Below are 10,583 nucleotides of genomic sequence, written 5' to 3' on the forward strand. Positions count from 1 at the left end.
AAGACGGCGCCAGGACCCGCCGCGCCGCTGCTTATGAATGAACTAGTAGCTTTCTGCCGGGAAGCCCCGCCCCGCCGTACACGTCACAATGGGCACGGTCCCGCCCCCCGGCGTCGAGTCACAAGGAGGGCGTGTTCGAACGTTCCAAGCTGGGCTGCGTCACAATGAGGAGGTGGGAAGCGTTCCAGCCCGGCCGGGGCTGCCCGGTGCCGGGGCTGGAGCTCTGGGTCTCCCCTGAGTGGGGCAGGAGGGGACCAGCTGTTGAGGACTGGGCAAGCCCGGCCCGCCTAGGGGTACCAGGGGGGTGTGACCTGTGATTACACTGTAGGAGCAGGCCAAAAGCCTTGGCTGGATGGATCTGGGAGGAAAACCGCTTTTCGTGAAATTTGGGCTAGACCAACCCTTGCCAAGTCTAGTCCAGGCAGGATCATCCCCTACTAAAACGTCTTAGAGGAGCATCGGTCCAGCCTGCTCTTGAATCCTAGAAAAGGAGGGTGGGAAGGGACCTCAGGAGGTCACATCCAGTCCCACCCCTTGCTAAAGTGGGACTGTTTTCCAAGGATGGAGATTCCCCACTTCTGGGCAGCGTCCACCACCCCTCCCTGGTAGAAAAACCACCCCCAGCCTCCAGCCCAGATTTCCTTCTTGCCAAAAGCATCGTTTCCCTGCATTCTATTTTGCCACCTGCCCCCAGGCCAAAATACAAAACAAAACAGGGATTTTCCCTTAGGAGGAACAGCCAAAGCCTCTCCCTAGCTCCCTGGCTGGATGGCTCCTATCGACACCCCTTCTGCCACTAGGTACGAGCTGAGCCGGGCTGGTAGGGAAACTTTTTAAAAATGACTTAATTGTAGACAGAGAAAGTCTTGCCCTTTGGCCCTCGCCACAAGAAAAACAAGGTATTCGACAAGGTTCTTTGGGTGAATCTGATATCTGTTATTAGACCAACTTAAATAGTTGGAAAAACATTTTTTAGCAAGCTTTTGGGTTTTAAAACCCTTCGTCAGGCTGAGGAAGCATCTGAGGAAGGATTTTTAAACCCGAAAGCTTGCTAAGAAAATTTTTTCCAACTATTTAAGTTGGTCTAATAACAGATATCAGATTCACCCAAAGAACCTTGTCGAATACCTTGTTTTTCTTGTGGCGAGGGCCAAAGGGCAAGACTTTCTCTGTCTACAATTAAGTCATTTTTAAAAAGACAACAGATTTTCAAGGGAGGGGATCACTCTTTTCATAGTTTCATAGTAGGTAGGGTCGGAAGGGATCTGAGCAGATCATTAAGTCGGCCCCCCTGCCATGGGCAGGAAAGTATGTTGGGCTAGCCTCCTTTTGAAGACCCCCCCCCCCCAGGGTAGGAGCGAGCACCACTTCCCTTGGAAGCTGGTTCCATTGTGAGTGCTTGTGTGTCAACCAATAACTTCATGGGGCTGTGTAGTGTGTTGTCTGTTTAATAAAACCCTTATTTGGACTCCTGAGTTGGGTTTTGCTTTACTACGGTTCCAGCCTGGCTCCAATCTCTGCTCCTTGCTCCTCTAACTTCTGTTTTTCTTGCCTTCAATAATTAGGCTGCTGGTCAGGACTGATTGTTTCCCCTCTCCCCCAACAGTTGAAATCCATGGATTTATTTTTTGATTTAGGGCCTTGAGCAATCCCCACACTGCAGTTGCCGAGCAAGTCCCGGCTCCTCATGGACGTATCCTTGCAGCCCTCCAGTGCCGCGGGGAAATAACACCGACCTCCTTTTATAGATAGGGAAGGGAGGGAGAGATTCACTGGCTTATGCTTATACCGGGGCAAACTAGCGGTGCCTCCCCTGACAACTTGGGGTGTTGTGTCTTTCGGAGCAGGCGCGGGCAGGAAGGCCGTGATGGGAACACGGAGCCAAATCTCAGGATGTCATGCACAGCTGCCACACTGGAGCCAGTACCCCAACTGGATTCTGTGGAGCTGTGTTGGTTTCTGCCAGCTAAGGATCCAGCCCCATCATAGATTCGTAGACTGTAGAGTTGGAAGGGACCACGAAGGGTCATCATGTCCGATCCCCTTTCATTGGAAAGGGGGGTACGCAGGTTGCTGCTTTGCCACTGGGAAATGAAATTGGGGGAATCTAAAGAACCCCTGATCCGGGAACAGCGGTAGCTGTTGTCATCAATGGCCTGCTTCCTGATTTTGCTGGTGAATTAAAACACTGGCAAGAGCAGCTGTTGTGTCCCACGGGCCTTTCCCCACAGCTCCCAAACAAGCTGCCCACCCAATTATTAACCAGCGCCCGGCCTCAGCTGAACAACAAAAACACGGGGCAAAAACAAGGTGGAAATGAAAACAAAAAACACTTGAGCCGAAAGCACAACGCAGGGGCAGAGGTGTTTGGAAACCTTCATTATGCAGCAAGCGCTCCCGCAAGGAAATTACTTTCACAGTCATTCCTGACTCAGTAATATCAACCGCTTTGTTTGTGTGAAAACAGATCTCCTTTCTCCGATCAGGACGAGGGAGTGAGTCACCTGCCCTGCCCAGCGAAGACCCTGGAAAGCAGGATGTTTTGTTGAGCTGAGAAGTCCCATTTCCAGCCTTGAAGTGAAGTTGTGCTCTTTGCCATCTCTGTCCAAGTCTGTATCCAGCTTAAAGCCCCATGGTACATAAGCTGTGCGGACTCTGAACCAGAGAGATCTGAAATCATTTGGATGCTACCAGGCCTCGTCTCCAGTAACCTCCCAAATGTACGTTGATTGATATCTGATGTCCACTGGGTTCCTTTAGCATGTACCGGCCAAGATTGTGGCCCACTGTCGACTGATCTAGCAAGAAAACCTTCCACAGGTAGCTTTTTTCACTCCACTTTTTCACTTGATCTTGTCCCGCGGGAGGGCTGTAGATTGGGAGTTTGCCTAATGACTCTGCTTCAGACCGTGTGGCCTTGGTGAGGGCATTTTATTATTATAGTCCATCCTCCATTTCCTGAACAGCCACATTTGCTTGTTTTGCTAACTTGGAGCAGTTGCTGCTGCCTGACAAATTGGTCCTTTTTCATTTGATGCAGCATCTCTACTCTTATGTTCTGCAGCGCAATGACTCGGATTAAATACTCATCTTTCCAAAGCTGTATTTAATACAGTGCTAAAGTTTGATCCAGTAACTTGGAACATCATCACTTTTCCAGCAGGAACTTTGCAAAGAGGTTTCGATAACCAAGGACACCCTGGAGCATCTTGCCCTCATAGCAGAGAAGAGAAAATGGAGCAAGGAAAAGGAAAGGAGTCCCAGCCCCCAGCCTACTCTCCACTGTGGAAAGCCCTGCAACTTCTGTGGACAGATCTGTGGCTCAAGGACTGGACTCTGAAGTGACCTCAGGATCCATAAGCGAGGTAGAGATCATCCTTAAAATGCGGGATTGCCACTTGTGTCCTGGATTGGTAATACCATGGTGCTAAAGACCCCCCACAGGGAACAGACCCCACTGTCTTAAGTTGACATACTTGTGGAGGACAGATATGGTCCCTGCCTGTGAAGAGCGTAAATAAGACGAGAGGCAGCTGGAAACAGGTGGCTGGGGGTTTCCAGAAAGCAACACGGCGAGGCTGTGGTCTCAGCACACCAGTGATCTCAGTGTTGTTGGGTTTCTCAGGCAGCGTGGCGGGGGACCGGAAGGAGACTCTGAGACGGGGCTGTCGGTGTTTACAGGAGCTTGTCCGAAAGCGCTTGTTCAGCAGTTCAGGCAGTGGGCAGCAGGGAGCAGCCCCAGGGGCTGGCCAGAGGCAGCTGGCTGGCAAGAAAGTGCAGGTCAATTAAAAGAAAAAAACAAAAGATGGTTTTCCAGGCATGGGCTGACACATTCCAGTGCATTTGGAGTTTACATCTTGAAATGACCGTCTGCCTCGGTGCGCAGAGACCCTTATGTTCGGATGGGCCAGAGCCCCTCATCCGGACTTTCTTTGCAGGGGACATCGGCCTTATTCCTCCTTGGGTGAGTCCTTCCCATCCCGAGCGCTGCAGCGGCCACAGGATGGAGATTCCGGTCCCCGTCTAGCTCCAACGATGGCTCTCCGCGAGAGCGCTTCGCAGCCAAGAAGCAGCTGATACCCCTCTCCTCTCCCACCCACAATACCGTGACCAGAGACACCCCTCCTCGCTCCCAGGCACACCTATCAGTTCATCCAGCCGTTCTCCTACAACCTGGGGACTCAGAGAGATTGTTATCCCCACTCTAAGTAGCACAAGGGGCAGTTTCACGGGAGGGAGAGACCTGTACCGGCTGAGCCGGGTGTCTGTGCATAAGCCCTGACCAGCTATGTAGCACTTAAGTCTCAGACAGGTGTAATTACCGCCACCTTTACTACATGCCTGTTGCTATTCCAGCTGCTTGTGCTGGTCCTGGCAGCCTGGTAAGACATGTATGGCTTCTTTTGGGCCAGCAGGACTCTTAATGGCTCTTCAGATACAAATGGGCGAGTGGTCCAAGTTGCACTAAGCACCAACAGTTCTGACCACCTTTGGCTAGAAGGGCCAGCATTCAGCATGTAGCTCATAGCTCTGCCTGGGACTAGCGGGGAGGCACTAAGAGTGATCCTGTTACACCAGAAATCAGAGCTGTTGCAGCCTGACGTGTCAGTCCCAAGTTTGCAACCCCCCGTGCGAGCCCCTTTCTGCACATGAGCAGGCTGATACCCGGAGCAGCAGCTGGGACCTCGCGGCGGGGGATCTTGTTGAGCTGGAGAAGCAGTGAGGTCTCCACAGACAGGGTGCTCGGGAGGCAGGCTCTCTCCGCAGACCTGCCAGATGATCTTAGGCCAACACCCTTCGCCAGCATCTCAGGGTTGGGGCAGGGTCTCTCAGCGTCGGTAGACAGCCCCTGGCTCTGCGTGGCTCTGAGGCTAGGTGCTATAGTAATAGGTAACCACTCATGCTCGCTGTCTCTGTCCCCAAATTAACACGCATCTGACCCCTTTGTGGTCTTCAGAGCACATCGGAGGCCTCTAGCAACTGCCTCTTCTGAGACACAAGCCCACAAATCCTTCCAGACCAGGCCCCCAGGCGGTATCCCCTACTGCAGTGTACTGCCTCCCCTATACATTTTCATCTGAACCAATTCACCCCTTCCTTGCTTAAGCAGCTGTGTTGCTCTGTGCTGTTAAATCACTGCCATCCTCCACCCCAGAAGCGGCTGCATTTCCATCCTGCTCCATTTATGCACCGCAGGGATCTTGGCACGCTTGAGGCACTAGCATCCTCATCATGGAGAAGGGCAAGAGCCCTAAGAGCCCTGGTCTTTTTCCTCGAATGTCCCCACAACAGGAGATAAAATCCATTGAAGGAAGTGTCTCTGCCCAGCTGTTTGGTGAGCTGATCATGCTGCAGCAGCTGGTGAGAGGGAGGCCTCATCCCTCAGCTCCTGCTAGGCAGCAAGCAATTTGTGGGCTGAGGCAGGTCTCAGCTCTCCATGGTTTTGCAAAACCAGGTGCTTGCACGTTCCCATGCTCCTAGAGCTAACTCTGGGGACATTATATCCCACATCCTACTTACAACGGTGTGAGGATGAGATGTTTTACTAAGCAACGGCATGGTGTATGTTCTAGAAGCTTTTAACACCTATGGGTCACACATATGCTAGTGCTTGGGTTTAACTCTATGGGCCGGAGGGAAGAGAGGGGCGGCAGGGAAAAGCAGAGCTGAGTTAGGGGCGACAGTGTCCTTACAGAGCGGGGTAGAGCATGGAGTGCTTGGAGGATCAGGAGGAACAGCAAGTGCTGAATGATGTGCGCTGCTAGTCAGCCGGCAATCAGACATGAAATCCTCAGCTGGTCGTGCAGGTGGAAGGAGTTGGTGGTTCGGGGGGCACAAAGACCGAGTTATAGCTCTGCTAGTGCAGAGAACGGTAGGGAGGGAGTGACCACAAGGGTCTTGTGGCCCAATCCGCACCCCCCAGATGCTATTCTTTAATCAGGGGCAGATCCAGGGAGGGTACATGGGTGCAGTCGCACCTCCTTTTGATTCCTGCTCCACCAGTTTGAAGCCAACTGCCTGGCAGTGGCAGCAGCCTTTCCAGTCAGGCTGTGCTGAGAGAGTTATTTCGCATAATTTACCCAATTCCTTCTAAATGCTTCATTCCGCTGCTTCTAAATGCTTCATTCTGAGGGTGTTAACCACCCTCTTTTTTAATGGTCTTGCTGTTCCACTAACCAAGCTACCCTTTCTTCTGCAATGCTGTTAGCTGCTCCCAGTAATGTAGCTCCCATTTCACAGCCCTGCAGCCTGGTTTTTTTTTAACTCTAGCTAAAACCATTAACTCAGGTATGGAAATAACTTTCAGTGGCTGGGATGGCTTCCTTAGGGATGATCCTGCCCAGAGCAGCTGGACAGACACATGGCCAGGATGACTTCACCAGGGAAGATCCGGCCTGGAGCAGCGGGCTCTGGACTACGTAGATGACCTTGAGAGGTCCGTTCCAGCCTGACTATCCTAGGAGCCTAAGATTTGCTTTTGAACCCCTTTATCAGCCTCTTCCCATGCAAAGGGTCTGAAGGAAGCTGAGATAGGCTTGCTTTCCCTCTGTCGCTGCCACCTGGATATGACTGGGCTCAGTTCACCTTGTGTCTCCATGCTCACCCAGGGTCTCAGCCGCTGCTGGAAGCTGCCTCTGTCCAGGGAGCTGGGACTGCATTGCAGAGGAAAGCATCTTGTGGTGTTTCCAACACAGGCCACATCCCTCCTCTCAAAGCGAGTTCAATCCTAGCCTGGGGGCTCGGCCGTCAGCTCCCGCACCCGGCTAGCCAGGCTCATTCATGCTGAAAAAGTTTCAGCTCCGGTGCTGCCAAACCCATGGACTGGGTCTGACACCAGGCACCTGCAGCCCTGCAGACAGGCTTAGTGGCAGGTCTGCATGAAACAGGACCACGAGCACCATCTAGTGAGCAACGTGGGACCAGGCAGCTGGAAGAAGCCGTAGCCCTGAGTTGCTGCTGATTCCCAGGCAGAGATTCCCCAGCTGGCGAGGAACAGGCTTTGGACGCCAGGCATCAAGCCCAGGACTTGGCATGGAAGGGGTGACCGTAGCTACGAGGGCTGGCCTGCAGCAGTTTCAGTGGAGGACGAGGCGCTTTCGGTTCAGCTGGCCCATGTGCCTCCCATAGGAGTGAGGCAATCAGGACTCATAGTAGAGATGATATCTTTTATTAAACCAACAAGATTTTTGCAAAAAAGATATCATCTCTACTACGAATCCTGATTGCCTTTTCCTCCAGACCAATACAGCTACAACGTGGATACCCGTCTCGTAGGAGTGAGACATTTTTGGCCACCTGGACCCCACCTCAAGCTTGCTGTGAAGCAGGAGGATAACCTTCTTCTGCTCCAACTGCAGTCAGACAAGGGCCAGTCTCAGGAACCAGCTTGGGTTTGCCCTCAGGCTCTGGCCTGCCATTGTGGTCACTGCCTGTATCCCCTCCTAAGCATGGACTGGGCCACCAGGCCCTGAGACACCCACCCTTGTCCCCAAAAGCTGGGCTTTGGCAAGGCTGGGCATCCCATGGCTGCCCTGCTTGCCCAGAGGTCCCTGTTCATGATGTACGGGCCAAGGCTTAGCTATGCTGGCGGCAGGAGCACCATGGAAGACTCTACACCTCAAGGTCACCTCTACTGGCAAGAGACAGTGCGGCTTGGCCACAGTGTCAGGGGGATGCTGCAGAGATGCCCTCTCCCAGTGCCTACAGGGCATGGCCAGAAATGGCCGGCTGCAGCTGGAGGAGGAGGATATAGAGGCAGGAGTTTTCTAGGGTCATCTTTTCCTTAGGTTGGCATCTGGGTCTTGCCTTGAAGGGTGGGGGACAATCCCCAAACCCCGCCGTTCTGAACAGGTGGCACCTGGAGAGGTCAAAACCATTGATGCAGGTGTGGAAATAACTTTCAGAGAAGCTTTGGATGCACTGCCCAGATGCTGAAAAGATACACATTTGTTTTATGGATCTGGAAGAAAGCTGTACCTTTAATTCTAATGACTGCAGGGCTCATGAAACAGCATTTGATTATTTTTTGCCTAATTTGTTGTGGTTTTTGTCATCCTGTATGAGACAGCACATTCCAATAAAGTGATATTCGTTTTTGCTTCAGTCTTAGACTAAATAACACAGGCCTAGGTCTCTCGCATATGAGTAAAGTTTCTAGTTTCTTTGTAACTGGAGAAAATGTGTATTGTTTGATATGGGATGATGCACCGTACCATCTGGACCCTTTTCAAAATCCTAGATCCACCCACGTCCTTCATCATCCCTGTCCAATGCTTACCCAGCCTCCTCTTGAAAGCCCTCTAGTGCAGCAGAATCAAATGCTCCCCTGAGCGGTCTGGTCTGGGACTTTTCCCCCTCAGATCTAATCTAACCTGATTTAGCTCCAATTCAGAGCCATTGCTTCATGCTCTGCCCTCTACAGCAAGGGAGAACAGTTGCCCTTCCTCTTCTTTCCAGGACCCTTTCAGGTGTGTGAAGACTGCTACCATGTCCCCCATAACCTCCTTCTCTCCAAGCTAAACATGCCTCGCTGGCTCAGCCCGTCCTCGTGAGACTTTGCAAATTTACCGGGGACAAGTTGGGTGGAGCTGCAGACACTCATTATCCAGAATGACCCGGAGAAATGGTCCGTGGTCAATCAGACGGGATTCAGGAAAGACAAGTGCCAAGCCCTGCCCTCAGGATGGAATAGCTGCATGCAGAAATACAGGTGGGGAGTGACTCTGGAAAAAGACCTAGGGGTTACGGTGGAGCATAAGCTGAATATGGGCCAACCGCATGCTCTTGTTGCAAACAGACCAACAGCATCCAGAAAGAACGAGTGTGATTTAGCCTGGACAGGAGAAGCCTGAGCAGGGATCTGAAAGTAGTCTTTTAATACCCAAAGGGAGATTATAGATAGGAGGGAGATGGGCTTGTTTTTCTGTGGTTGCAGGGGACAGGACTAGGAGCCATGGCCTCAAGCGGGCAAGCCTCCTCTGAATCCCTTTGTGTGCACCCTCCTATGGCTTTGATACAGCCAGGGTGAGGCCTCCCAGGCTGTACCATCCCTCTTAAAACAGCTTTTTCCCCTTCTTTTTTTTCAATGAGGACCCTGGTTCCATATCTCTGCTCCTTTTCTTCCTCCGTGGGCAGATGCCACTGTGTCTGTTTGTTCTACTAGCCACCTCCATTTTCTTCCTTGAAAAGAAATCAGGGTGTCACGTGCTGTTTCTCTGCCTGGTGTTCTCCCTGAGAGTGGGCAGAGGTAGATGTAGGCACCAAGGCATCATAAATCAGGGTGTCACGTGCTGTTTCTTTGGCTGGTGTTCTCCCTGAGAGCGGGCAGAGGTAGATGTAGGCACCAAGGCATCAGTCTGGCATGGTCTGTTTTCATTCATTGCAAACATTTCAGGGGAGCGTGGTCTGGGATTGCTGCAACATGAGCTCCTCCTTAGCGGCCACGTCGTTCCCTCTCGGTTGGGGAATGTGCCTTCTTCTTCCTGGGACAGGACAGCTCCTAGGGCCAGGCCAGATGCATTTGTCTGCAGTGTGAATGGGTTTTTGGAGGCTGATACCATCACTTCTGGCTTGTCACTGAATATTTCTCTTTCCTTGCAAGGCATGCTTGCATGCAGCTGCCCACTGGCTAGCTTCCCAAGCGCCCTGACTTGCTTCTTTTTGCCCAGGCAGGGGCATCCTTTCAGGGCCTGGTGGCTGCAGTGATCACCAGGTTCATTAACACAATGAATGAGAAGAACTAAATTATATTCTTCACTTGTGGAGCAGTAGGCAACCCCTCTGCAGAGTCTTTGTGTCTCTCGAACTCACTAGCTAGGCAGCTAGCTGCTCCTTAAATGAGGGGCCATTTCCCAATTGCCAACACCCCGAGTCTCCTGTTAGGGAGCATCTTTAAATTATAACTTCCATTACTACACAGGGACTCTACGATAGGCCTTATCTAACCCCCGCACACACCTGAAATCCAAAGTAGTGCGTCTCCTCCTTCCCTAGGACACAGGGAACCCCGCTCTCCCGCACCCCTCAGCTCAGCCTCTGTGGCTCCCGTGGCTCCCCACCCTCTGTAAATACTCGTATGCCGTCAGCGTAGACAACGGCGTAGTTCTGGTGGGTCTTCGCGTGTGGCCTGTATGCGGGTTGTGTTCATCGTAGGGAAGAGAGTCTCTGTGGCCTCCCGGGGACAGCCCCAGCCCCATGTGGGACAGGGGTGCACGGGGTGCCCTGCGTGTGGGACAGGGCAGCGGGAGCGGGTGGGCATGGTGAGGGGAACATATTTCTGGGCCAAGCTGTATGTCCCTCGCAGAGCCGGGGACATCCTTTGGTTTGCAGACAGCTGCACTGAGACCCACAGAGCAGCCCCACAGCACAGCAGAGGTCCCAGCGACATCCACACCTGGTCTGATGTGTGATCGCCGCACAAGCCCAATGCCCAGGGAAGCTCCCACTGACTCCGGTGGAGCTGGGTCGCCCCCTTTTGCCCACCTCTGATACACAGGCAGCCCCATCTCTGCGGAGCGCCGCACTGAGCCTGGCAGTATGATGTTATGGCTAAAGGGAGGGCAAAAAAGCCAGCTGTGGATCGG

This window comes from Alligator sinensis, unplaced genomic scaffold (genome assembly GCF_000455745.1).
Source record: "Alligator sinensis unplaced genomic scaffold, ASM45574v1 scaffold594_1, whole genome shotgun sequence".
Taxonomy (NCBI): domain Eukaryota; kingdom Metazoa; phylum Chordata; order Crocodylia; family Alligatoridae; genus Alligator; species Alligator sinensis.